We start from the raw sequence: 26,571 nt of genomic DNA on the forward strand, positions 1-26,571 counted from the left end.
CCATCATTCACCAATATTCTGCTGGTGGACATTTAGATTAATTCCAATCTTTGGCTATTGCAAATAGTGCTTCCTCAAAGAGTTTTGTACAGATATTGTTTTGTATTTCTGTCAATGTATGCTTGGTACAGATTCTAATTAGAAGTGGGATTGCTAGGCCAAAGGTTAAACACATTTGTAGTTTGGCTAGATAGTGTCAAATTCCTCTCTATAGAGGCTATAGCATTTGCATTCCCACCAGCACTATGTAAACATACCTGCTTCCTTCACAAACTCGATAACAACATAAATTAATACACTTTTGAATTTTATATGCATATCTTTTTTTCTTCTTTTTATTTTCTTACAGCTTAATTGAGATACAATTGACATACAATATAGCACACACGTTTTGATGAGTTTTGCCATTTGTATGCAACTATGAAGTCACTTCTACAATCAAGATAATGAATGCATCCCTCTCCCCCCAGGAAGTTCTCATGATCCTTTGTAATCTGTCTCTCCCTCTCCAATCCTATCTACAAACATGAGAAGTCTCAATAATTTTACTTCCCATACAACCTTTCCTGAGGTATCAGGAGTTATGCCTCCCAACAGGAGGGAGTGAATTAAGGGAGAAGAAAACAGGGTCGTAGAGCTGGGAGGGAGAAATGGCCCTTCTCAGCAGGAGAGTGAGGGGAAGCCCCACCCTGTGTCCGCTGCAGTCCACGCTGCTGGCGCCAGCACAAAGGGCTGCCAGTTTGAACCTGGAGCTGGTTGTAAGCCTCCAGGACAGATGAAGAAGATAAACCAATATAAAGGCTGATATATTAAAAAAAATTGAAATAGAGATTTAGAGACTTAGAGAATCTGTGGCTTAGAACCAAACAAATGAAAGGAAAATGACTTTTATAAGGAAAGAAAGGAACAGTTATCATGATATGCCAAATGACTCAACTATGAATAGCATTAACATTGTAACTGTAATGTAACTAATGAAGTTGACGTAACCAAAATTATGCTATGGTTCTCCCAGGGGCGTGGCAGTGCATGTGGATGAGATGAAAGGAGGCTAAATCCTTATCTTCCCACAGGACAAACTGATGGACCAGTGTTACAAGTGAAAGATCAATAAGGAGCAATAGAAGCTTGTTCTTGCTAGTTCCTATATAGCCTCACATCTTGGCTTAAGTGACTTGTCCATATGCCACTTTCCTGACTACCCTGGGCGGCTGTCAGGCAATTTTGTGCACACTATCTTTTTATTTTTATTTTTTGTTTTTGTTTTTTATTTATTGATTTGAGAAGGCGGGGAGAGAGAGAGAGAGAGATCAATTTGTCTTCCACATATTGCTGCATTTATTGGTTGTCTCTTATATGTGCCCTGACTGGAGAAAGATCCCACAGCCTTGACGGGTCAATGTTGTACTCTAACCAACTGAGCTACCTGGCCAGAGCTTGACCACTGTCATTGTTTCCTTTTCTATATATCCAAGAGACTGTGAGCTTCCTGGGGGGAGGACAGCGTTTTACAACCCCTTGGTCTAACGCACAGAAAATGTTGAAGTAATGAACAATACTATAGAACACCGCAAAAGCAAAAGTTACAAAGTCCTGGTAAAATTAAGAGGACTTTAAAGAGTGTGTTAGAACCAGACTCTTTTAATAAAGTCAAAATCAAATTACAATGACTTAAAGACATTAAGTCATCTTACTTCTAAAGTCTTGAAATATTCTGTCTTCCATGGTACTCAACTGCAGTCACGTACGCATCCCCACTCAACTCTTCAGGCTGCTGTAAATTTTTCTTAATGAGACTAAGTGCTTGGGGCTCTTTCCCAGAGACATTTTATTTAACTTTTCTCATTCATTAACGGAAAGGTTTTATGCTCACATTTCTATTGCCTCCTGCTGGGATAATTTCATAAACTCTAGTTATCTTATTAGGAATAAGAAACCACTCTTTCCAGGAAACATTTTGGGATATTAAACTGTGGGTAACAATGCCAGTGTGTATTACTTTTAAAACTCAATATCAAACAAGGTAATGAATAAAACATATTAATTTTGATGGAGGTGGAGAGCGGCTGAGAAAAGGAAGTTAGAGGGTGAAAAAGTGACTATTAGATTAATATAAATAATTTTCCTTTTGCTGAACAATTTCTTTTACCTTATGAGCTCCCCAAATGCATTTAAAATACGATTCAATTTGCCACAATTTGACCAACAGTTTTTTCTCTGGTATGAACACATCAGTCTGTTTTCCTAAAACTCCGGTACTGTATGCTCCAAATAACAAAGCGGATGGAGGAGGCGCCTCTGACCATTGTGCTGTACGGCCCACTCACAACATTTTCAGTGTGCGTCTTCAAAGTTCTGTGCTTTGCTTCACGCCCAAGGGAGGAGTGCTCCTCCCAGCAGACACAGCCGTGGTTCTAACGGATTGGAAGGTGAGGTTTCCACATGCCACTGAGTGAACAAAGGGGTTACCGTGTAGATGGGGTGACTGTGCCTGATACTGAGGGGGAAATGGGACTGCTGCCTGGGGAACACAGGGAGATGAGTCTCCCAGATCCCCTTGAAGGACGGACTGGCCACTCAGCTATCAGAGGTTCTGTCAGCAGGCTGCCTCCAGCTATCAGTTCCTCCTCAGCTGCAAAGAGCTGCCTCGCCTAGGGCCAGACCCTTCCTGGGTTAGCCCACGAGCATCAGTGACCCCTCTGGAGCTCCCACCAGGCTGCCTGAGGCTTTGTCAGCCTTGCACACAGCTCAGGTCTGCTCAGTTCTGCGTCTGCCCCTTTAACGCCAGGGGTGTTGATCACTTCCAGAGAACTCAATGGGGCAATGGAGCTCACAGTGAGGGGGACCAGGAAGAAGGCTGGGACTCCAGGGAGCCACCAGGCTGCCTCCTCCACTGCCACAGCCACTGGCAATGGTAAGAATGTAGTGGAACACGACAGTAATTCAGCAGAAACTGGATCATTAAAGGCTCAGATCCCGCAGAAATTAAGGTTTGGTTCACTTCATCACATGAAAATTTCCAACCAGCTGAGTTGAGATGCTGGTGGAAAGTCAACAGACCATGAACTAGATGGTGGAAAAATAGGTCATAGAGCATTGCAAAAATAAGTACAATTGCAGCAACACGTGTTTTCTCTGCTGCATCATGTTGTAGATTTGCTTATGTTTTCTAACTTCTCCTTTCTTCTCCCTTTCCCCCCACAGTTACATAAGGGGCATGTTAACTTTAAATATCCGTCTACACATAACAGACTATCAATAAGAGCTGTGCTAGAACAAAAGAGAAACGGACACCTCTCAGACATCCTGGACGTAAAGCTGGATGTAATAACTGTTTAAGTGTTGAGACTTTAAAGAAGAGATGAGTACATGTTTGTCTGCATAGGATGATTTAGTTTGGTTAGGTGAGAGCACCTCTGGGATTATAAGTATGTGAAGAAATATATATACTGATATTGAGTGGTGAAGGAGTGGGATGTAAGAAAAATTACTTCAATACCTAACCTTTACTGAGCAGTTGAATTAACTCATTTAATGAAGTAACTCATTTAATCCTCACGATAGCACTTGTGAGAGTGGTACTGTTATTATCTCCATTTACAGATGAAACCAAAGCTCATAAAATTTAATTAACTTGTCCACAGTTGCAGAGTGTTTGCACTGTGGTGTTTTGTGTATAGGCTCATACTCTTAATCTAAGGTAGATTGCCTTATTTTATGGTTCAGGAGGTGGGTCATTCTTTTAAGTTGCCCAGCATCTGAGTCCTCTTACTGTGCATGGGAAATTCTCTACGTGAGTCTGGGTAGGAGACAGAGCCTACTTGCCACCACGAAGCTGCAAGAGCAGACACTCATTTTCCAGTTTTCCTTGCACCTTGGTTGTGGACATGTGGTTGAGACCCACCCACAGGTGAACTTTCTCATGGCCACTGCAGCAAGACCAACTTTTAGGAGCACCAGGGGTGGCAGTGCTAGTGGTGGCCAACTGTGTCCGGTGTTGGGGTGTTGGGTTCATGAGGTGCAGTGTCTGGTCCTTGGGCATGGCAGTAGGCTGTCCTCACTAGACTAGCCTTGTAGCAGTATTTTAGGTATTGGCTGTGAAGCCATCCAGGTTTCTAACCTTCCCAGCAATTCGGTGAGGTACCCAATGTTCTGGTTTGTGGCAACATCTCATAGTTGTTCAGACTTATTTCTAAAATAATATATTAGCTTACATATATGGCTCATAGCTCTTTCTCTGTACCAGACAGTGTTCTAGGTGCATTACACATGTGAATCAAATGAAGTCCTAGAAGATCTTAAGTTGAACTACTCTCCTCATTTCACAAGGAGGAAGCCGAGGTGCAGAGAGCTCGAAGGACTTGTCTGAAGTCACACTGAGATGTGACTGGAGCCCAGGCAGCTGGTCACCAGAATCTACTCACCCAGTCATTCTGCCAGGGCCCCTTTCACTTCTGAGTCCACTGTTTTGATTCTGCCCTTCTTTAGGCTGGATTTTATCATCAAGGAGTTTTGTTTTCTTTTCAATAAGAGCCTACAGGAGATGTTTTGTTTGAATCCTCTCATCCTGAAGAGTGTCTGTTTTCTGTCTTTTTATATGAAGAGAAAATTTGCTGAATCTAAATTTTTAGGTCACACGTTCTTGCGGAACTCCCTAAGCACTGTTCTCTGTTTTCTGGACTTTTAGTGTGTGTGTGTGTGGCAAAGCCTGAGAACCACCTGATTTTTCTCTGCTGTGTGTAACTTTTTCTTTTTGCTTTGTATGTAACTTTTGCTTTTCTCTGGGTCCTCTTTCTTTCATTTGGATATGTTGTGGTTTGGGGCAAATTACCTAGGTTCTTCCTGATCCATATGGCTTTTTGTCCAGATGATTCAAATCTTTATTTTGAAATATTTTTTCTTCTATCATTTTGGGGAAATGTATAAAAATACATTTGCTTGCTTCTACTCTTCGGGAAATATCAGTTCCCAGTTATGAGTCTGTTAGATCTGTTTTGACTTCTGTATCATCTCCCATATTTTTGTATCATTGCCCAATTCCATCTCTTTTTTTAAAAAAAGCCTGTAATTTAGGTCCTTTATGATGATTTTGTGTTTTTTTTTCCACTTTCATTTCTCGTGTAGTGTTGTTCTGGTAATGTTTTTACATTCCTATTAAACTACTGTTTCCCAGGGCTCTGCTGGCTTGCCTTCTACCCCTATTGTTTTCTGAACCCTTCCTGTTTCCTTGGATAAGTCCTCTTTTGTGCTTATTCTTTATCTGAAGTTGGCATTTCTTTACTATTTTCTTTCTTTCTGAAGAATATATGCAGAGGGCCTGTGCTGCTTTATTTCTGATGTCAACAGGCCTTGATTCGCGGGGGGAGAACATGAAGAGTGAAGTGGACAGTCTTCAGCTTCCCACAACTACTACTTCCTCCTTCCTAAGGGTTCATGCTCTCTTCAGGAGGTGAGTGTGGTGTACTCACCATAAAACCCCTTAAACCACCTCTGGAGAGTCCCTTAAGCTCTTTCTCAGCTATTAGACCAGGTTATGGACCACATGAATTATTGATATCACGGCCTCCCGCTCAGATGTCCCTGCCCCCACCACTTAACAGTGAAGAATCCGTATCTCCCTCGGGGCACCTACTGCTCCTCCCATGGTCTCACCATGTCCCTTGATTTTGGTGCCTTAATCAAAGACTGTTTGGAACTGTCCCCCATTCTCAGAAATATACATACCTGAGGTCCGAGGCTCCCAGGTTCACTATTGTTTCTTATCAACTGGAAAGAGTTTGGCAAGTATTCTTCATGGTGGTGGTTTGGAATTTCAGTGTTTCCCTGTGTCACTAAAGATGGGATTAGGAGTTGAGGAGTGGCTTAGCCAGGCGACTCTGCAGCAGGGTTTCTCAGGAGGTTGCAGTCATTTCAAGACAGGAGAATCCCCTCCCAAGCTCCCTCTCTTGGTTGCTGGCAGGTCTCAGTTCCGGCTGCTGTTAACTGACGAGAGGCTTCAGTTCCGCATCACCTGGGCCTCTCCACATGGCTGATAACACAGGGCAGTGTGCTCCCCGGGGAGACTGTCATGAGAGAGAAAGGAAGAGCAAGCACAACAAAACACCCAAAATGGAAACCATATTCTTTTACAACTTAATTTTATAAGTGACATGTCATTACTTCTGCTCTATTTGGTCAGTCACACAGACCAACCCCGATACAATGTGGAAGGAATGCGCAAGGTGTGAATATGAAGATAGGGGTACTAGGAGTGATTTTGGAAGCTGGCTACCACAAGCACATATATGTAAGTGTGTATATTTATACACGTGTATATATGCATATGTATACATGATATCATATATACAAGTTGACCAGAGGTCGTTTGTAATAATTCTAAAGTTGAATGTCCCTAATAAAATAACTTCAAAATATATGAATCAAAAATTGATAGAACTACAAAGAGAAGTAGATATCTCTCATCATAATGGGAAATGTAGCTCACTCACCCAGTACTGAATAGGTCAAATGGATGAAAATATCAGTAAAGATAAATAAATTTTGAATAGGATGATTAATAAGCTCAACTAATGACATATATAGAACCCCATAAAACAATTGGAGGATGCACATTCTTTGCATGCCATTCAGAACATTATGAAATTCAACTATAATGATCCACAATTCAAGTCATAATACATTTTAAAGAGTTGGGCCCTGGCTGGTATGGCTCGGTGGATTGAGTGCCAGTTTGTGAACTGAAGGTCGCTGGTTCAATTCCCAGTCAGGGCACATGCCTGGGTTGCAGGCCTAGTTTTGGGGGCATGAGAGAGGAAACAGATTGATGTATCTCTCACACATTGATGTTTCTCTCCCTCTTTATCCCTCCTTTTTCCTCTCTCTAAAGTAAATGAAATCTTTAAGAAAAATAAGAATTGGAACCACAGTTCTTGACTACAATGCAGTTAAGATTCAAATCAGTTAGTAAAAAGATGACCTTGAAAATTTTAGGTGAAAAATTTTTAAAGATTGTTCATTCATGAAAAGTAACATTCAAAATTGACGATGATCACTGTAGATCTGTGAGAGGGATGATGCTGTGTGCAATTTTTTTTTTTAAGATTTTATTTATATTTAGGGAGGGAAGGAAGGGAGATAGAGATAGAGAGAGAGAGAGAGAGAGAGAGAGAGAGAGAGAAACATCAATGTGCAGTTGCTGGGGGTTATGGCTTGCAACCCAGGAATGTACCCTTGCTGGGAATCGAACCTGGGACACTTTGGTTCCCAGCCCGCGCTCAATCCACTGAGCTATGCCAGCCAGGAGTGTGCAATTTTGATCCAGGCAGCGTGATAATGGAAACTTGAGCTGCAGTTCACATTGGTTTGTTACTACTTATTTCTGCTCAGTTAGAAAAGGGAAACTCACAATGTTCAGTTGCTGAGAGGAGCAGCAGGTGTCAGTTTTTCTTTCAGATAATTCTAGCTATTATTTGGATCAGTGTGGGACCCATGTTTTCAAACAACACCACCCCCCACCCCACGGCCATCTGCAGTACACCTTTGCTGCTCTCTCATCGGGAGGCGCAGTCTATTCCATCCTCTGTCTCCCGTGTGTTAGTGTTCACTTGCTGTGTAACAAATCACCACAAACTGCAGCTTGAAAAAAAACTCCACATATTTATTGTCTCAGAGTCTCCTTGTGTCAATAGTCCAGTGCATTTTAGCTGGTCCTCTGCTCAGGGTCTCACAAGTTGAAATCAAGGCATGGCCAGCTGTCTTTATCTAGATGTTCTGCTAAAGAAAGATTCATTCCGAAGTCCCCTTGGACTGTTGGCAGAATTCATTTCCTTTTGGTTGTAGGACTGAGGTCCCCGTTGTCTTGCTAGCTATTGTTCAGGGACCACTCTTAGCTCCTAGAGGTCATGCTCAGGTCCTGGCATGTCCCCCCATCTCAGCAATGGAGAGCATCCCTCTCATTGAATCTCTCTCAGGCTTTCAATCTTCCTGACTTTCCTTTCTGCTACCAGAAAACTCTCTGCTTTTAAAGGGTTCTCTAATTAGGTCAGGCCCACCAGAATAATAACTCTATCTTTAGGTCAATTGATTGGTAATCTTGATTAGTAAATTTTAACCAATAATATTAATCTACAAATCCCTTTTGCCACATGACAAATTCTCTTTACTATGCAGCATCATCATGGGGGCAATGCTGTGGGCAAAGATCAAAAGAGGCATCTTGGAATCCTGCCTACTAGACTCAGTCTGGACTGGCCCAAGACTTGCTTTGTACAGCAGTCTTCTTGTGGCCTTAGGCTTCAGGAAGCCTTGCAACTTCTGGTTTAACCCCTTTGAAATTCTCCTTCTTGGAACCTTGGAAGCTGTCACTCTCTGTGAAGTTTAAGCTGGCTATGTGGAGGAGAACCGAAGTGCCCTGGCTGTGTTTCCAGCCGGAACCTACTGCCAACCATGTGACTAGGCTATTTTCGAATAGCCTAGCCTCTGGGCAAGCTCTCCTAGCTCAATGGCCCAGAGATAAGCTGTCCCAACCACGCTCTGTCCAAATTGCTGCATTGTGAACACATAAATGATTGTTGTTGTCTTAAGCCACTAAGGTTTGGGGCAGTCTGTTATGCAGAAGTAGAAAGCTATTTTTAGGGCTCCATCAGATACCAAGACTGTAGCATACCACACTCAAACACTGAAGTTTGAGCAGGTTGGGTTAGGAGAGAGGATACACTAATTCTTAATTCATTCTTTGGTTATAGTAGACTCTGGAAGTACTTGATTCACTGTTGTAACTTTTGAATATGACTTAAAATATGCTAAATAATGTATCATTGATTTATCTTTCAGATGTCTGAAGAATCATCAACAGTTAGTGAAAATTTAAGGTCCTTGTAATTGAGCCAGTTTTTTTATCTGCTGAAGAAATCCCGATGTTATACCCTCAGCATTAAAAATCTAGATAATTTATGCCTGAAGCTAGATTTGGGTCAATTTCAGACACATGTTTTGCTCCTCCTGAGATTTCCTTGGGTACCACATGCTGAACCCTTAGCCACGAGGAAAGCCACCCAACTCTGCTGTGGCCCACACAGTCCTGTTCTCTGTGTCTTACTAGCCTATCACTGGGAGTGCTGGCTCAGCCCTCCTGCTGCCACCCTGCCTCCAGGGCAAGTACCCATGTGCCCGAGAGTTCTGGCTCCTGTCACTTCCAGATCTGGACCAATGCCGTACCCCAGGGCATGGGATCTACCTTTGCAGAAGTCACCAAAGAGTTTGTAACTAGTCTGCATTCTCTAGAGAAACAGAACCAACAGATGTATGTAGGGGTGTTTGTGTCTACCGCCTACTGTTCCCTCGGAATAAATGTGGATTGGTGTTCAGGTACAGACAGCCTCTTCTTTTTGAATATCCTTTTTGTTACATACCTGCCTGGTCAGTGCAGGTATCAGCACATGTTTGCCTATTAAAATATGACTCACAGAACTTGGGTAACCAAGCGAATGATTAGCATAAAATTTCAGGCATAAGGAAAACAAAAAGTCATCCAGAACTTCTCACGCACATGTTATATCACAATACACAAAGAGCTGGTATTCATGAGTGATTTCCTCTTACTGCGAAGTGCTACTATGCACAACTGATAGCAACTGCTTTTCTCCTTAGTATGCCATTATTATTAAGGTCTACAGTAGAGTCATTCACTAAAGGATTTTTGCCAATAGCTTTTTCTGTCTTCTCTCTGAATATGATTCTTATCATTTGCTTTGCAACTATTGTTCAGCAATACCATGACATGTACCTACTTTTAATAAGACTCATAAGAATGATAGTCATTGTTTCCATCTAGCAGCAAATTTTGTCACTTTCATGTTGGAGAGCATTATTTTCTGTTTGTTTGGGGATCGAGCAGAGGTTGGTTCGTCTGAGTGGTCACGATCATTTGTTTAAATATTATACAAAGGATTCATGCTACTACTTGACAATATTTCGAAGTACACAACACACTGAGAACTAGGGGAGAATAGGTTGATGGATGAGTAACGTTTAGTTGCAAAAACTCATGGGATTTCCTGTTCACACTTTTCATCTGTGGTTACTTGTGGAAAATCAGAATTACTCAGATTCATTTATCTCTGTACAAAGAGACTTGCATTCTATATTTATTCTGAATTGCTGCTAACTTTTTACATTTATGCTGTTGTTCTCAATTATAATATTTATATTATTGTTTTCTTTACTATATTTACACTTTATGAACCTCTAAGCTACTATTTCATTTTTGTGACTTGGACATAAAATATAACAAAGTAATTTCAAAAAATGCAAACTTAACCAATATAACACCATCAAGTGATATGGAAGTACACTTCCTGAGATAATTATGCTGCATTAATTGAATGTAAGCTGAAGCAAACTGACTGAAGTAGTCCTTGTAAATATTTACAGTTTTAAGAATGTAACAATTATTATGCATGAAATGAAATTAATGGGAAAATCACATTTAATTATATGAATACATCTCACACTTTTAAATGTATGGTTGATTAGGTTTTGCTCAAGGCTTTAAGGTATGATACGTTTCAGATACCAAAAGTTCTGAGACGAACCAGCATGTATAACTTTAAATTAGGTGTTCAAGAATCACTAGAACCTTCTACAAAGACGGAAATATTCTGTATCTGTGCTTTCCAATGTGGTAGCCATAACCACATACAGCTACTTGAGTGCTTGACATACGATTAATATGATTGAATTTATAATTTTATTTAACTTTGATTAACTTAGATTAAAATAGTGGAGCACAGCACAGGGTTGTATGGCTCTTAAACCCTTCATCCACACTGAGAGTAGAAGACGGGTGGAGAGAGAAGGGATTGGAGAGAACTATGATGTGGATTGCCCAACTGCCAGCATAGAGTGGAACCACTGGGTGGACGCCCCTCACCCAGGCCTAGTGAAATAGGCTCTGTTCCAGAAATCTAAAGGGTGAGAGTGCGGCTGGCCAGATGCAAATAAAAGTTTAGCGGAGCTAAGTCTGCCTGAATGTTTCTCAAGACCTAGGTGTGAGAGAGAGAAAGAGGTGTGGGTACTTATCTCACATATTGAGTGTCGTGGAGGGTCGATGAGCGCCTAGCAGAGACTCTGAAGAAATCACCAGGTTTCCAGAGGCTGTAGAAGAAGTAAAGGACTCACATATCTGAGAGGTCGTTGCTCAGGTCAAGGAAATTACAAGTAAAAGAATCTGACTGAGAAGTCTCTGTAGAAACCAGGGAAGCGACTGACTCACGCTCTTCCTCGTTTCAGAATCCCAGTCTGGTTCAGGTGTCCCGTAGCAGGGGCTGCAGGTTAAACTGGGACCCTCCTTTATGGCAAGGGGTGAATCTTAATTAGTTTAAGCCAATTATGCAACCCCAACCGCATTGTCAATGATTTGTTTAGGAGTGAGCCTTGACTTAAGTTTTAGCCAATAAGATACAATGCAAGAGTTTTGGGAAAGGTTTTCTTCCCCTTAAAAAAACAGATACATGAAGACAGAGTGTTCTTCAGGGTAGAATCCAGCTTGTGGAGCTTGAAACTTATACAGTTTTGGGGCCCTCTTTAAGAAAGAGGTATAAAATTATCTTCACTTTTTCACAGTTTACAAAAATACATGATCAAAAACATATGATCAGGTGAATGCATTGTTAGGATCCTCTCCAGGGTCTTGGAAGGAGCCTGTGAAAGTCAACTGTTCTAAAGTTTGAGCTTCTTTGATTTCTTGGTAAATCACCACTGACAACCTGTTTATTTATTTATGTATTTATTTATTATTGATTTGAGAGAGAAACATTGATTTGTTTTTCAACTTACATATGCATTCATAGGTTAATTCTTATACGTGCCCTGACTGGGGATGGAACCCACAACCTTGGTGTACTGGAACGATGCTCTATCCAACTCAGCAACCCAGCCAGGGCTGGCATCCTTTCTTTTTTTGAACATCATTGTCTTCCTGGGACAACTGAACCTGTGGCAGCCATCTCGGGACCATGAAGAAAGACAGTTTCAGGGACAGGCCAACACACTGAGGGTGGCACAGTGTGGCAAAGATAGAGGAATATTGTTGGAAATACATCACCAGAATTTCTCAACCTTGGAACCCCTTTACGTACAGGTTTCTTGTATGAAAAATGATAAATAACTATTGTTTAAGCCATTCTTCGATATTTGTAGGCAAAAACATCCAAACAAAGACAACTACCCCCCTTTTCTCTCCATTGTTTCTCTCTGCCTCTCTCTGTCTCCCTGTCTCTCTTTCTCTCTCTCTCACACACATACACCACTAAATATATGGAAAGGAGATCATCTCAGAATGTAAAATGATGGTCCTTTAATCAAATTAAATTAGCTTTATGGAAAGCTCAATTCATTACCCTAGTTTTTCACATTGGCTATATACCCAATGGAGACTTCCCCAAGTGCGGTCCGTGGATCTGTGCCAGACCATTAACTGTTCATTACCAGTAGATAATGGGGCAAGGACAGAAACTGAGGGTAAGAATTTAGAAACTTTTCATAGCATTCAGAGATTTGACAGAGTACTTTAAGTCTGTTGGACCTAATCATTTAAAATTTGGGGGTGTTGTACTTTGTATGTCTTTGGTTTTTAAAAATTGTAAGTACATTTTTATTTTAGAACAGACAAACAGAAAATTTATGAAGTAGTACAGAGCGTTCCTGCGTGCTGCACACCCAGTTCCCCCATTACTCTCTTCTTACATTAGTACGGTGCATTTGTCACAATTAATGGACCAGTATAGACACATCATTATTCATAAAGCCCATATTTTATTCAGATTTCCTTCGTTTTTCTCTAATGTCCCTTTTCTCTTTCAGAATCCCATCCAGGATATCACATTACATTCAGTTTTTATGTCTCCTCAGGCTCCTCTCGGCTGTACCAGCTTTTTTAGACTTTGCTTGTGTCTGAGGAGAGCTGGTCAGATATTTTGTAGAATGCCCCTTAAGTGAGATTTATCTGCTGTTTCTCATGATTAGTAGGTCTTTTTTTATTTTTGCATTATCTAGAGCATAGTGATGAATTTTTATTGTATTTTACATAAGTATCAGTCTGCAACAGATTAGAAAAAAACCTGGTCCTTTATCACAGAATTTGAGAAGCACTGGGGTAAAGAACCGTGGTTCCAGCCTTAGCATATAAAATTCTCAAGCAATTTCTCCTAACAAAACTATTGGTTTACCCTTTTATACCATTGTTTTCTGAATCAAAGTATTCAGTGGGCCTTCTAAATTTCAGTCTTATGAAAGGGTAAGTTACCTTCTTAAAAGATTATCTCTTTGGCTATCTACAGTGTGTTAGTCAGTGCTTGAAGGCTTACAGAGCATTTGAAAGAACACACACAAACTCTTAACTCGGAACAAAATGTAACGTTTCTAAATCAGATTCAAGACGGTTTCTTAACATTTAACCCAGAAGCACTAGAGGTATCGTACAAACCAGAATATGGCCATAGTGACTATTCCTCCACATTGTGTTTTGTTTTGTGGTTTTTTTCCCCCTCTCTCTTAATTTCACAATAGCAAGTATGTTTAGAGTCAAAAGCCAAATTTTTCCCATTACATTGCATTCCTCAGTAGGTTATCACTGTCATCTTTACCTTTATTTTCCCCATGTCTCCTCTGATATGCTCGCTTTCATGACATAAGGAGTGCCCTGCACCTTGTTTCTTTGGGGATTCTTTCTTTGATCTCGGAGTCTAGAAACCTTGCTATAATGAGCGTGCTTTGGGCTTTGATGATAAAAGCCCACTTGGTAGGCACTTCCTCCCTGGAAGCTGATTTAACACACTGTTTAACCCACATTTTCCAGTTGTAAAATGTGGGTTAAACAGTGTATATAAACCATTGTATGCCACTTCCTTTTGTTTATTTTTGTAGTTCATGAAAGTATAGCCGGTTTGTCTTTGTTTAATGTTACAGCTTTTAATTTTTCGTTTAGACCTTCCTATTACTTTTGAAGCTTTTGGCTTCATTTTGAAAAGTTAGTTCTTATTTCTTACCTCACTTATTATAATAGGTACAGCCATGAATTTGAGTTCATTTTTGTTGATTGTTCAATAAATTCATTGAGTAGCCAGAGAGGTTTTCATCAACAGTTTACCTTAAGACTTTTGAATCTCATTTTTAAATTGTGGTAAGACTGTCCTGCCCCTTACTTGATCTTTACATAACAATTGCCAACACAGAAGAATGAAGAAAAACACATGTAATACTATATTTTCAATCATTCAATGATATTAGTGTGCAGTGTACAACCACTGCCCCGGTATTGTTGGGCTTGCTTGAAAGGTAACTTGCCCCTGTTTATTGTGAGAAATGCAGTATATTTTAATTTCACTTTTAATTATTTTTAAAATGTGATTTTATTGGATATGCTATTATAGTTGTCCCAATTACTCCCCTTTTTTTGCCCCCCTCTACCCAGCACCCCCTATTCCCTCAGGCAATTATCACATCATTGTTCATGTCCATGGATCATGAAGGCAAGTTCTTTGACTACTCTATTTCTTATACTGTACTTCACATCCCCATGGCTATTCTGTAACTACCCATTTGTACTTCTTAATTCCTTCACCTCTTCACACATTCTCCCACAATCCCTTCCACCTGGCAACCATCAAAATGCTCTCTATATCCATGATTCTGTCTCTGTTCTTCTCATTTGTGTATTTTGTTTTTTAGATTCCTTTGCTGATAGATATGTATTTTTGCTCTTTTATTGCTCCTAGTTTTGATCTTCTTTTTCTTAAATAAGTCCCTTTAACATTTCATATAATAATGGTTTGGTGATGATGAACTCCGTCAGTTTTTTCCTGTGTAGGAAGCTCTTTACCTGCTCTTCAAATATAAATGATATCTTTGATGGGCAGAGAAATCACAGCTGTACGTTCCCACTTTTCTTGATTTTGAATATTTCTTGCCAGCCCCTTCTAGACTGTAAAGTCTCTTGGAAAAATCAGCTGAGAAATCAGTCTTATGGGAATGCCCTGGTAGGTAACTAACTACTTTTTGTTTGCTGCTTTTAAGGTTCTAGCTTTATTTTTAACCATTAGCATTTTAATTATGGTGTGTATTAAAGTAGGCCTCTTTACATCCATCTTGTTTGGGACTCTCTGTGCTTCTTGGAGTTGTATGTCTATTTCCTTCACCAAATTAAGGAAGTTTTCTTTCATTATTTTTTCAAACAGATTTTCAATTTCTTGCTCTTTCTCTTCTCCTTCTGGCACCCCTATAATGCAAATGCTGGAACATTTGAAGTTGTCCCAGAGGCTCCTTACACTAGCCTTGTTTTTTTGGATTCTTTTTTCTTCTTGCTGTTCTGATGGTTGTTTTTTGCTTCCTTATTTTCCAAATCATTGATTTGACTCTCAGCTTCATCCACTCTAATGTTGTTTCTCTGTAAATTGTTCTTTATCTCAATTAGTGTGTCCTTTATTTCTGACTGGATTTTTTTATGCTCTTGAGGCCTCACTAAGTTAACTAAGCATCCTTATAACCAGTCTTTTGAACTCTACATCTGATAGATTGCTTATCTTCCTTTTGTTTAGTCTTTTCTTGGAGTTTTGATCTGTTCTTTCTTTTGGGCCCTGTTTCTTTGTGTCCTCATTTTGACAGCTTCTCTGTGTTTGTTTCTATGTATTATGTAGAACTGCTATGACCCTCTGTCTTGGTAGCATGGCCTAATGTAGTAGGTGTTCTGTAGAATCCAGTGGCACAGCCTTCCCTGTCACTCAATCTACATACTTGAGGTATGCCCTATGTGTAAACTGAATACATCTTCCTCTTGTAGTTGAACCTTGATTGCTGTTGGCAAGTCAATGGGAGGGGTTTACCCAGGTAGGTCAGCTACAAGAACTGGCTATGACCAATGACCACCAACCTCTGCCCTCCATGGAGAATCAGCTGTGCAGGGGAAGGTGGTAATGGTCTGACGTGGTCTGTAGCTGTCCACTGGGTGCGAAGGCACTGGGAATTCCCAGGTAGTGCATGCCAAGAGCACTCTTCACCTGTGTTCTCTCCAGGGCCACCCTGCCTGAGCTATAAAGCAATCTGAGATGGCTGCTACTTGTGTTGGGTTTAGAGGTTCCCAGGTTAAGCTAAGCTGTGGACCTAGTCTGGCTGCAGCTAGTACCAGGCCTGGGAGTTCACTGAGGTCTACTGTTGTTAGTCTGAGAGGATTTAGGAAGTTGTGAATCATAAGCCAAGATCAGCCATTCATATGGAAAAGATACTGTTAACAGCTGAGTTGGCCTATAAATTGGGTGTGGCAGAGCCTCAGGGGATTTCTGGGGTGGAGCAAACAGTGTTAGCCAGGTTGTTGGAGTCTCAGATACAGTACTCACCTGCCAGCTCTTGGCTCTGTGGGGGGAGGGTTCAGAAGAGGAACAATGGTCCCTGCCCTCCTTTCTGTCTGGGAGAAAGCTGTCCCTCAGCTCTCACCTTGCCAGCCCCTTTGGTTCCTCCCTGTATGCCACTGGTGCCTTTGAAGCTGCTACCCTAGTGCTGGAGCTCAGAGGGAGTGAGTCTGAGTAAGTTCATATGTGAGTTCTTTATGAGGAACTGCTTGGGACTCCAGATATTTCTTCTGCCAACTCAATCTTCGTTGTTTTTTTGTAGCCAGAAGTTATGGAGACTTATCTTCCCTGCGCTGATACCCTGGGCTGGAGGGCCTGGCGTAGGGCTCAGACTCCTTGCTCCTGAGATATCCCTCCCAAATTTTTATTCACCACATGTGGATGTGGGACCAGCCCCTTCCATGTCTCTGCTCCTCTACCAGTCGGGATGGATGTGGTTTCTTTACTTCTGTAAATGCTGGGCTTCCATTCAACTTGATTTCTGACGATTCTGAGTGGTAGTTGGTCTGAAGTTTAGTTGTAATTTTGATGTGGTTGCGCAAGGAGGTGAGCTGTGTTTACTTATACCTCCATCTTGACTGGAAGTCTCTTATTTTATTTTTTAAAATAACTTTTAGAATAATTTTTGGTTTTCAATTACAGTTGACATGCAATATTATATTAGTTTTAGGTGTACAACATAGTGATTAGTCTTTCATTTAACTTACTAAGTGATCACCACCATAAGTCTAGTACCCACCTAACAACCAAACAGTTATCACAATATACTTATTATCAGTATATTTTTTAATGGTCTGCTAGATCCAGTTTTTCCTGAACAAGTTTCTTTACAAACATTTTATTTTCTTGCCACACTTTTGTCTGTATTTGCCTGTGGTCTGAAACTCTGAGTTTCAGATGTCATTCATGATTGGTTTCTGTATTTCCTTTCCCATTTCATTTTAAACAACTCATGGGAAGACAAATTATATACTTTTCTGTAGGTCTGTCTAGCCAAATGTGATTTATCCACAGGCCCATTTTCTTATTTATGTGTTTATTTGCTCATTTACTTTATTCCTATATTCAGCAAATGTTTATAGAGAACTTACTATGGGGCAATGCTAATGCTCATGTAACCACGTAGAAACATCATTTCAATTTGGCCCATTGCTAGGCGCCTATGTCTTTCTACCCTCGTGACCTTTTGTGCCTGGCCTATCATTCCTACTCTGCTCATGTCTGTCTAACTGCCTGCTGCATTGCCCCCTCAAGGATTCTTGGCTCTGAATTCTTTAAGGGAAACATGTGTAGGGTCTCTCCTGCAGCTGCTTCCTGCTGAAGAGGGACGAGGTTTTCCTTCAGAGCCTAGTGACCCTTGCTCCCTGTGAGAGGGACAATGCGGCCTGGGCACAGAAGAAGGTTCTGATGGTGTCTAGAGTCAGTAAGAGGCAGTATTCCGGGAATATGGGTTGAGTTCGTAACGTGGTGGAGACAAACTGTGTTATAAATCTTAATATTATTAATATTAGGACAAAAGCTAGAATGACAAGGATTGTGATGAATGGTCCGAAGGGAGTGTACAGGAAAGGGAATGGGGGACTGCTGAGGCTGGTTGGCCTCAATTTTAGACTTTATTTTTTTCCCATCAACAAATAATATCTCTGGCAATGTCGTCAGATGCTCAGGTAAATTGTGCACGCCAGTTTCAAGTTAAAGGAGAGGAGAAAAATGAAACAGTAGTTTGGAGGGTTGTAGCCAAATATATAAGAAAACTAGAAAGATTCAGGATCCAGTTCAGTCCATATAGGTGAAGAATAGAACTCTGGAGACAATTAACTGCATAAGCCCAACAAGAATACCAAATGATCGTAGGAGCTCTCTTAAATCTGCTTTGCTGCAATCTCATAAGGAATCTCCACTGAGCTTTAATCAGCCTTTCAGGGTGAAGACCAAGCCACATGCATGTCATCAGGCCTCGCTTGCAATACCTATACATTTGGGTAAATTCCTCATTTCTCAGGGTCCCCCAGAAATGTCTTGAGGTTCTTTCTTTGCCATCTCCCAGGAAAACAACCTTCATAACCTACCTGGAAATATTGCCATGAACCATGTAGAGAAGCAAGGTACTAGACTGTTTTTCCAAAAGGATTTTATTGGCTTTCAAAATCAATCTTAATTCCTTAAAGTTTTCTGATGACATCCAGGGTCCAGGCATGTCTCACTCAAATATGACATTCCAGTCAAAGTCTGTTAATAAAACCACAATTGGGAACTGGTTTTATGTGTCCTGTTACAAAGAGAACAGATTCTTATTGGATTTATGCAAATAAACAACTGGCATGAGGATAATACTACTTGTCAAGGGTTTCCAACTTCTGGAGGGGTTATGTAGGGCAAAAAAAAGAAATGCTTTAAAAAAATAAGTCTTCTTATATCTGGAAAGCAAAAGGTAAGTCCTTGTCCTTTTAGCAGATTGAAAAAGAACCCAACTCCAACTCTGTATTGGTTTACTTTAGGTATTTAAATTCATTTACTTAATTACATTTATTATTCTCAAGATTTTTCTTCACAGACCTTTCTGATGGGGGACTCAGATGTGCTCAGATCGCTGGCCATCTGAATAAAGCGCCCACAAATCAATCCCTGTCACTGCTTGTTGGGCCTGGTAGGTGACAGACAGCATGAATGCCAGCTTTTCCGGTTTTGCTTCTGCAACGTTTCTCATTCCTTTTAGTTTACTTCTTCATACCCATTCAGAAATAACTGGCTTTAGAACAACTCCCTTTCTTCCTTTTCCTTCAAAAAGTTGTTGCCATACTTTATATCTCCTATTAGGAAAACCATACAATTCCTTTTCAACTTAATTAGAATTCTTTAAGTCTTAGCAACCTTAATTTTTTGATAGTTTTTTTGACAAAGAAAACACTTTAATTCCCAATGAGTCTAATATTTTCAATTATAGAGTGCTATATAAGTATTAGTTGTACTATTGTTTCTTATTTCCCTAGGCATTAACTAACAAAGAGTTTTTAATATTTTGACAAAAAATATTTAAAGGTCATGGAACAGTTGAAATATTGCCCATTGATTTTTAAGATTGTGATGCAGAGTTTGAGCTTGTATGGTTATTATTTTTAAAGATTTTATTTCTTTACTTAGAGAGAGGGGAAGGGGGGAAAAAGGAGAAACATCAGTGTGTGAGAAATACATCGATTGGCTGCCTCTTGCAAGCCCCCAAACAGGGACCCAGGCATTTTCCCAACCCTGACCAGGAATGGAACCAGCAACCTTTTGGTTTGCAGGTCGGTGCTCAATCCACTGAACCACACCAGCCAGGGCACTTGTATGGTTGTTTTTATGCTCCCACAGTACGGTGCAATAGGAACACTGCCTGTGTTAGTAGTGTCTGAGGAAGAACATTGTTTGTAAACTCAACAGTTTTGCTTTCGACAACTTAAGATGTTAAGGATTTTATAAATAGTGAGATATTGTTACCAAGCTCAAAATTTATACCTGAATGGTTAACTGTTGGGAAGTCCCTTTTTCTTTTTCCCTTCCTCAAGTAAAAAAAGTAAAGCATAATAATGTATTGCTTGTTTAGACCAACCGAGGGAGAAGCTGAACCGTTGCTGCAGAGGGTGATAAGCCGGCTACATCAGCTGGGTTCCGCTGTGTTTCCCTTTCCTTTTGTGTGCTCCTGGCCCTTTCTGCACTTGTCAGGTGCTTTGTAAGTTGCTTTATTTTCTCAAGAAAACCTTACTTTTTAGTGACTCTCTTTTTAGTGACAACTAGAAAGTAAGCAGTTAGCATCCTTTAGATAGGCAAATACATTTCATAACTTTTGGAAGTATAGGATCCTCCACTGGCAAACACACACTTTTAAGAAATATACTTCAATAAGGAATAAGACATTCGTTAACAACTCCATATCTATTTTCTAGCTTCTCTGTAATAAAAAGCCAAAAGTAGGTGAACTTAAGACTTGTCCACCAATTAACGTTTCAGTACTCCATGTTATTTCAGAATATCCAGAGATTCAATAATTTTTATTCTGCTCAGATGGCTAAGAGTTTTCCCTTTTAATAAGATTTACCTCCCAGAAATTTGCATTTTAAAAGATAGCCCAGGAAAGAGTTCTTGAAGACCGGGTATTTACATCCCAAAAGTACAAGGAAGAAGTACAGACTTCTCCTAGAGGGACTTTGGTGTCTAACTTGATTTTGGTCAACAGGCTGAGAAGCAACTGGACTTTGGTTTCATAAAGCCAATTATCTATAAGCCTTTGAGATGAATAGTAAAGGTTTGGGGAAGGTAAAAGGATTTGATATGTTTTGAATTGTTTCTGGAGTTATTCCTCCAGCCCTATACAGACTTCTTTTGTAAAAATAAAGACACTTTTTAATATCACAAAAATTAGGTTGCCACCCAAACATTGTCAGAGGACTGACAAAGCCATCCACCTGTCTTTTGGAATGTTTCTTTCCATCTGGGTACATTTTTCTAGTTTACAGGTAGTTCATAGCTTAGGGTTGTCTCTGAGAAACATAAAGGTTTGTGATGGGGGGCTCAAATGTTGGAAAAATTTTAGTTTCAGGTAATAGCTAATAAGCTTAGCAATCAATGCATGTAAAAAAAAAAAGAGCTATTATTCCAGGAACTGACGGTACGACCCGCCCTGACTCCAGCAGACCACAAGCAGTTCCACCTTCGTGCCCCAGGAGGACTGCAGCAGCTCCGGGTGGAATCTGAGCCATTGTGCTCCAGGGCGGGACTTCCCACCCAGGGCACAGAGAAAGAATGCTACAGCTTCTATCTGATTAGCTTTTTCCCAACCCCTGAATTCCAAATGCATTCCCTACACTTTTCTTCTCCTTATAAAAAGATGTTTAAAATGGAATTTAAGAGGTCTATTAGGGTACAAACCTCTGTCTTCTCAGATTACCAGCCATCTGAATAAAGTGCCCATAAAGATTCAATCCCTGTCTCAGCTTATTGGGTCTGATAGGTGACAGGCAGCACAAACACAGGCTTTTCCAGTTTCACTTGGATGGAACCTCCGTCCATGTCCCCTGGGAACTGCAAAACAGGTCTAGCTGCAGATAATATTAAAATGAATGGTGCCATTAACTGGCCAAACCTCTCCATTGCTTCATTTTCTAAATCCTCACCTGAGGACATGCTTACTGATTTTAGAGAGCAGGGAAAGGAGAAGAGAGTGAAATGTCAGTTGCTTCTCACACAGACCTACTGGGAACTAAACATTGCAACCTACGTGTGTGCCCTGATTGGGAATCAAACTCACAACCTTTTGGTTTGGGGACAATGCTCCAACCAAGTGAGCCATACCAGCCAGTGTACCAAGGTACAGCCAGGTACCCCCAAAAGAGGGGTTTGCAATGGGGTCCAGAACTTGGGGTGTCTAGGAAAAATTAAAAATATAGGCTCTCCTCATCCTCACAAGTCTGGACTGGGGGATGGGTTATTTTACATATCTTAACAGCTGGCTGGCTTCATAGATATGTTAAGTAGCTGCAGCCAGCTTTAAGCCCGGGAGATGGGAGTGACTTCCACCCATGACGTAACTGGGAGGCAACTCCCCCTAGTTACATGGCCAGCGTGAGATCTCCACACCGTGGGCCCATGCCTGCCTGGACTTACTATGGCAGCCCAGAAAAGCTGAAAAAAATATGGGAGTGCTGGCAGGTGTAGTCAGTTGTGGGAGGAGTCAGAAATGGGGATTCAGAGGAAGATTTGCTCCTGGATTTAAACCCAGGCACGGCAGCCATGCAGGGGAACCTCAAAGTTTTGGGGGCTAACCATGGAATTTTGGAAGCTAACCACATGGTTTTGGGGCTCCCTTAACCACGTACCTTAGGAAGAAGGAAAGCAAGATATAGCAGCCATGCAGAGCTCTCTCTCAGCAGTTTGGAAGAATGCAGAAGAGATGTTGCAGGAAGGACAGGGGTGAAAGGACTCTTGCTGGTGGGCCATGAGGAGGTGCCATGTGATGTTGGATTAAGAACTGGAGGTCCCGGCGACACAGCTGATGGTGCTGGGAAGTGCAGGAGGCCTTCCAGCCAAGGATGAATTAATGGGAAAAACTGGAAGCTAGCCGAGCCACATACTTCTGTTTTTTCCTGAGATACGGTACACTGGACTGGGCCAAGGCGGGGAAGGACTGTGTGTGTTTGTGGGTGTTTTAAGGGACTTTGGGACTTTAACAAAGACATTAAGTCATTACTCTACATTTATTCAAAAGTCTGTATAACTTTTGAATAAATAGTTCCTTTCCTTTTCATCAAACTATGGCATTGAGAGGCATAATTCCAATTCCCTGGCTGCAGGCAAAGAATCCACAGTGACAAAGGGACCCCAGGTGGGAGGGGGTGTGTTTCGGTAACAGTATCTTGGCCCCCCACGGGTCTGTTCTGTAACACCAGGGCCTCATTATTTTTAAGCCTCACCCAAGTATATGTTTATTGATTTGAGAGAGAGAGAGAGAGAGAGAGACGGAGAGAAACAATGATGTGAGAGACATCCATCCATTGCCTCCAGTACACACCACAGCTAGAGATCAAACCTGCAACCTAGGAATGTGCCCTGACCAGGAATTGAACCCACAACCTTTTGGTGCACGTGGCCAGGGTTCCATCACTCAGTTTATATTGGAGCCAGGCTGTGTTGCAAAAGATTTGCTTTTTTTTTTTGAGGATTGAAACTGAAAAGCCAGTGTTCATGCATCTGTCACCTACCAGGCCCAATAAGCAGAGAAAGGGGTTGAATCTTTATGGGCACTTTATTCAGATGGCTGGCGATCTGAGAAGGCAGAGGGTTTCTACCCTAAGAGACCATCTTAAATTCCATTTTAAACTTCTTTTTATAAGGAGAAGAGAAGTGTAGGCAATGGATTTGGAATTCAGGGAAAAAGTTGGTCAGATGAAAGGTGCAGCATTCTTTCATCTGTGTCCTGGGCGGTGGCCATCCCACCCTGGAGCACAGTGGCTCCCATACCATCTTGAGTTGCTTGCAGCCCTCCTGGAGCACAAAGGTGGAACTGCTTATGGTCTCCTGCAGTCAGGGTGGGTCATCCCTTGGGTTCCTGGGACAATAGCTTTTTACATGCATTGATTGCTAAGCTTATTAGCTATCACCTAAATGAAAAAAAATTCCTACATTTGAGCCTCCCATTGGACTCGGAATCAAATCTTTCCCTGTTGGCGAGTGTGCACCCCAGAAAGGGTGTCTCGAGACACTGTCGACTGGTTCCTCATCTGCAGAGAGACAGGGACAGGAAAAGCCGAGAGTCAGGGATGTCACTGCAAGTCTCTGGGTTGTTTTGGGCCACCCCGAGGTACAACAGGGAACTACCTGGGGTGTGGAGTACAGAAAGAACTTTCCACAGTGAACCCATCTGCTGGGTACACTTAGTTCTCTTCCCTTTTTTTAGTCTGGAAGACTCTGCTCCTTCACATAATGTTGAGACTCTACTGTGTGCCAGGCAGAGATAAACCTGTATGTGGGAAGCATCTTGTTTGTGTTGAAGATGCCTAAAGACATAGGGGAATAATTTTATTTAGGATTCTGAGATCCTTTTTTGCCGCTTGTGTTCATTTTTCCTTTTATTTATTTCAATAATTAAGAAAATTTTTAAATAGCACACTGAAGATAGAGGGATAAATTTGTCAACATAAGAAACATTCAAACCTGTAGAGAATTTTTATGAGTTTATTGGAGCCCAATGGATGATTGCCAGGACACCAAATCTTAATGGATTAAGAAAATGCTCCAGAGAATGTCAGTTTTGCATCTTATTTTATACATTACAATCAAAGGAGGAGGTGTGAGGGGGTAAATGAAACCCACTGGTGGTGGATGAGGGAGGTGCCAGAAAGCGAACTGATCTCTGGGCTTGGATAAACAAGTAAAAGGAACAGATGCAGACTTTTTTTCCATTTGTGGATATGGGGTATTTAACAGTTAACAATTAACTCGATAACAGTACCAGTGAGGGTTTTGTCGTTTTAGCTCCCGAGCTGTGAGCAGGGAGGGGATGGAGGGAGAAATTGCCCTGACAGTCTGAGTGTGTATTGTTGTAGATGCAAAAAGTCAGTAGACAGGCTCAGTTGAGGTCAAGATTGACCTCCGTTAGGGAGGACACCCCCAGGACTCAACTACCTGCCATGACTTGCTTTACCTTAGGAAGTCTGAATTTCAGACCACCCTCTATGGTTACGTTATGTCTCTGAGTTTGTAAGGCCACCATCTAGGCTTTCCATGTGCTTGCTAAATTTAGTGTGTGGCCCCTTTTTCATCCACAAATTGTAAGGCTAGGCACAAAAAAAAATCAATAATACTCTTGAACTCATTAACAATCCTCTCTGGGTTTCAATTTCTTCATCTTTAATAGGATGAGCTGGACTAGATATTGTGCAAGACTTCTCCCAAATTCAAGTTTTGGTTAAGAGCCAGTAACTTTCAGTATCTGCCTATGAGAAAGAATTCAGGCAACATTATCTCTTAGATCATTTAGTATGAAATATACAAAAGAATTACTTCTATAAGTATAATTTTGAATTATATGAAGATGTTTGCAAAATCCTACTTTAATTTAGCTGTCAGTAAATTCCCTATCATTATTTATTCTTGTTTCTTAAGGTAACTATTACTTGGAAACTTAGTTAACTATGTAATAAATTCCTCTTTGAATCTGTTGCTGTTTAAGCCTTAAGATTTAAAACTGTTACTTGGAACTGGAAAGCAAATTCGAGTGCCAGGCTTTAGAATGTTTTCCCCTCCTGTTCTTGCAGAAAATTATGCAATATGAAATCTAGGCCTACTAGTACAGTTATAAAATGGTATGTTTTCCATATAATCCTTTGTGTGTATACAAAGATACACATATGTTATTTGAAGAGATGTGAAAATGCTGTTAAGTAGATCATAATTTTGGCCAGAAACAAAGCCCCTGGCAAAAGACAGGGAGGGCCACAGCGTTTTGCCCATTTTAACCCTCTTCCTCTCCTGGTTTGTGACTGAAGCGTAAGCCACCTAGATAGCATCAGTCTGGCTGTTCCCTCATCAAATTAATTAGTAAAGATCCCAAATGAGTCATAATTTCACCTAAGGGGTAACTTTGGCAAGAGGATGACTTGGCTGAACTCTCTTGCTTCATTCTCCAAAGAGAAAATTAGTCCCGGAATCCTGGCCACATTTCTGTAATGCATCCCTATGGACCACCACCTGCCATTAGATCGTGTGGGAGGTTCTCTGAAGATGACAATACAGAGAATGAAACCTCCACTATTCTCACAGTGGAAAAATAGGTACAATAAATGTTTCGGTAGGAGAGGAGTTTGGGGTCTGATAAGGCAGGATTGCAAGATTGTTTCCCTCAGTTATTTACTATATAACCTTAGTGTCCCTGTGTAAAAATGGTGTAATAATTCTCTAACCCACATGCAGGTATTTCTTGTTGATTGTCTCATGCTTTGTTAAGATCCAGCTTGGTATATGGACATGTCTGGGAAAAAGTAAGCCAAAATTCACATTGAAAAGTAATAAAGATCTTGATTGCAGGTTACTGAGGAAAAAAAATTAAAGGAATTGCATTGCACAACACACAGCAAGGCTCTCTTTTATTTTTTAAGATTTTATTTTTTTATTTTAAAGAGAGGGGAAGTGAGGGAGAGAAACATCAATGTGTGAGAGAAACATCGATTGGTTGCCCCTTGCACGCCTCCAACAAGGGACTGGACTGCCACCCAGGCATGTGCCCTGATCGGGAATCAAACCAATAACTTCATTTGTGAGACAAGACCCAACCACTGGGCCACAATGGTCAGGGCAGAAAAGCTGTCTTAAGTTTCTTCTTCAACATTTTTCCTTTCTCCCTGATTTCTATGCCTACATCCATTTTCATGTGCATTAGTTAGGGTAATGACAAGATACTATAATGAAATTCAGTGGTCAAAAGAAAAAAATCTCTTTCTCTTCCTCTCCCTCTCTTTTTTCCCCTCTCTCTCCTTGTCTCTCAACAGCTATGATATAAATAATCCTCATCAGACGGGTAGTTCTTCCCCCTCATTATCCAGGAATCCAGGCTCTTTGTTGCTCTGACGGAGTAAGGAATACAAAATCTGATATCATCTGCATAATAAAGTATGATGGAATCCAGACAGTGGGCAGGGAG

At 40.9% G+C, this 26,571-nt stretch overlaps 1 pseudogene; it reads left to right on the forward strand.

Annotated features, from left to right (window-relative positions):
• Positions 1-2,823: 2,823 nt before the first annotated feature.
• The window catches only part of LOC118498759, a 41,643-nt pseudogene continuing 17,895 nt past the window's right edge, over positions 2,824-26,571 (forward strand).

The sequence above is a fragment of the Phyllostomus discolor genome, chromosome 1, assembly GCF_004126475.2.
Source record: "Phyllostomus discolor isolate MPI-MPIP mPhyDis1 chromosome 1, mPhyDis1.pri.v3, whole genome shotgun sequence".
NCBI lineage: Eukaryota > Metazoa > Chordata > Mammalia > Chiroptera > Phyllostomidae > Phyllostomus > Phyllostomus discolor.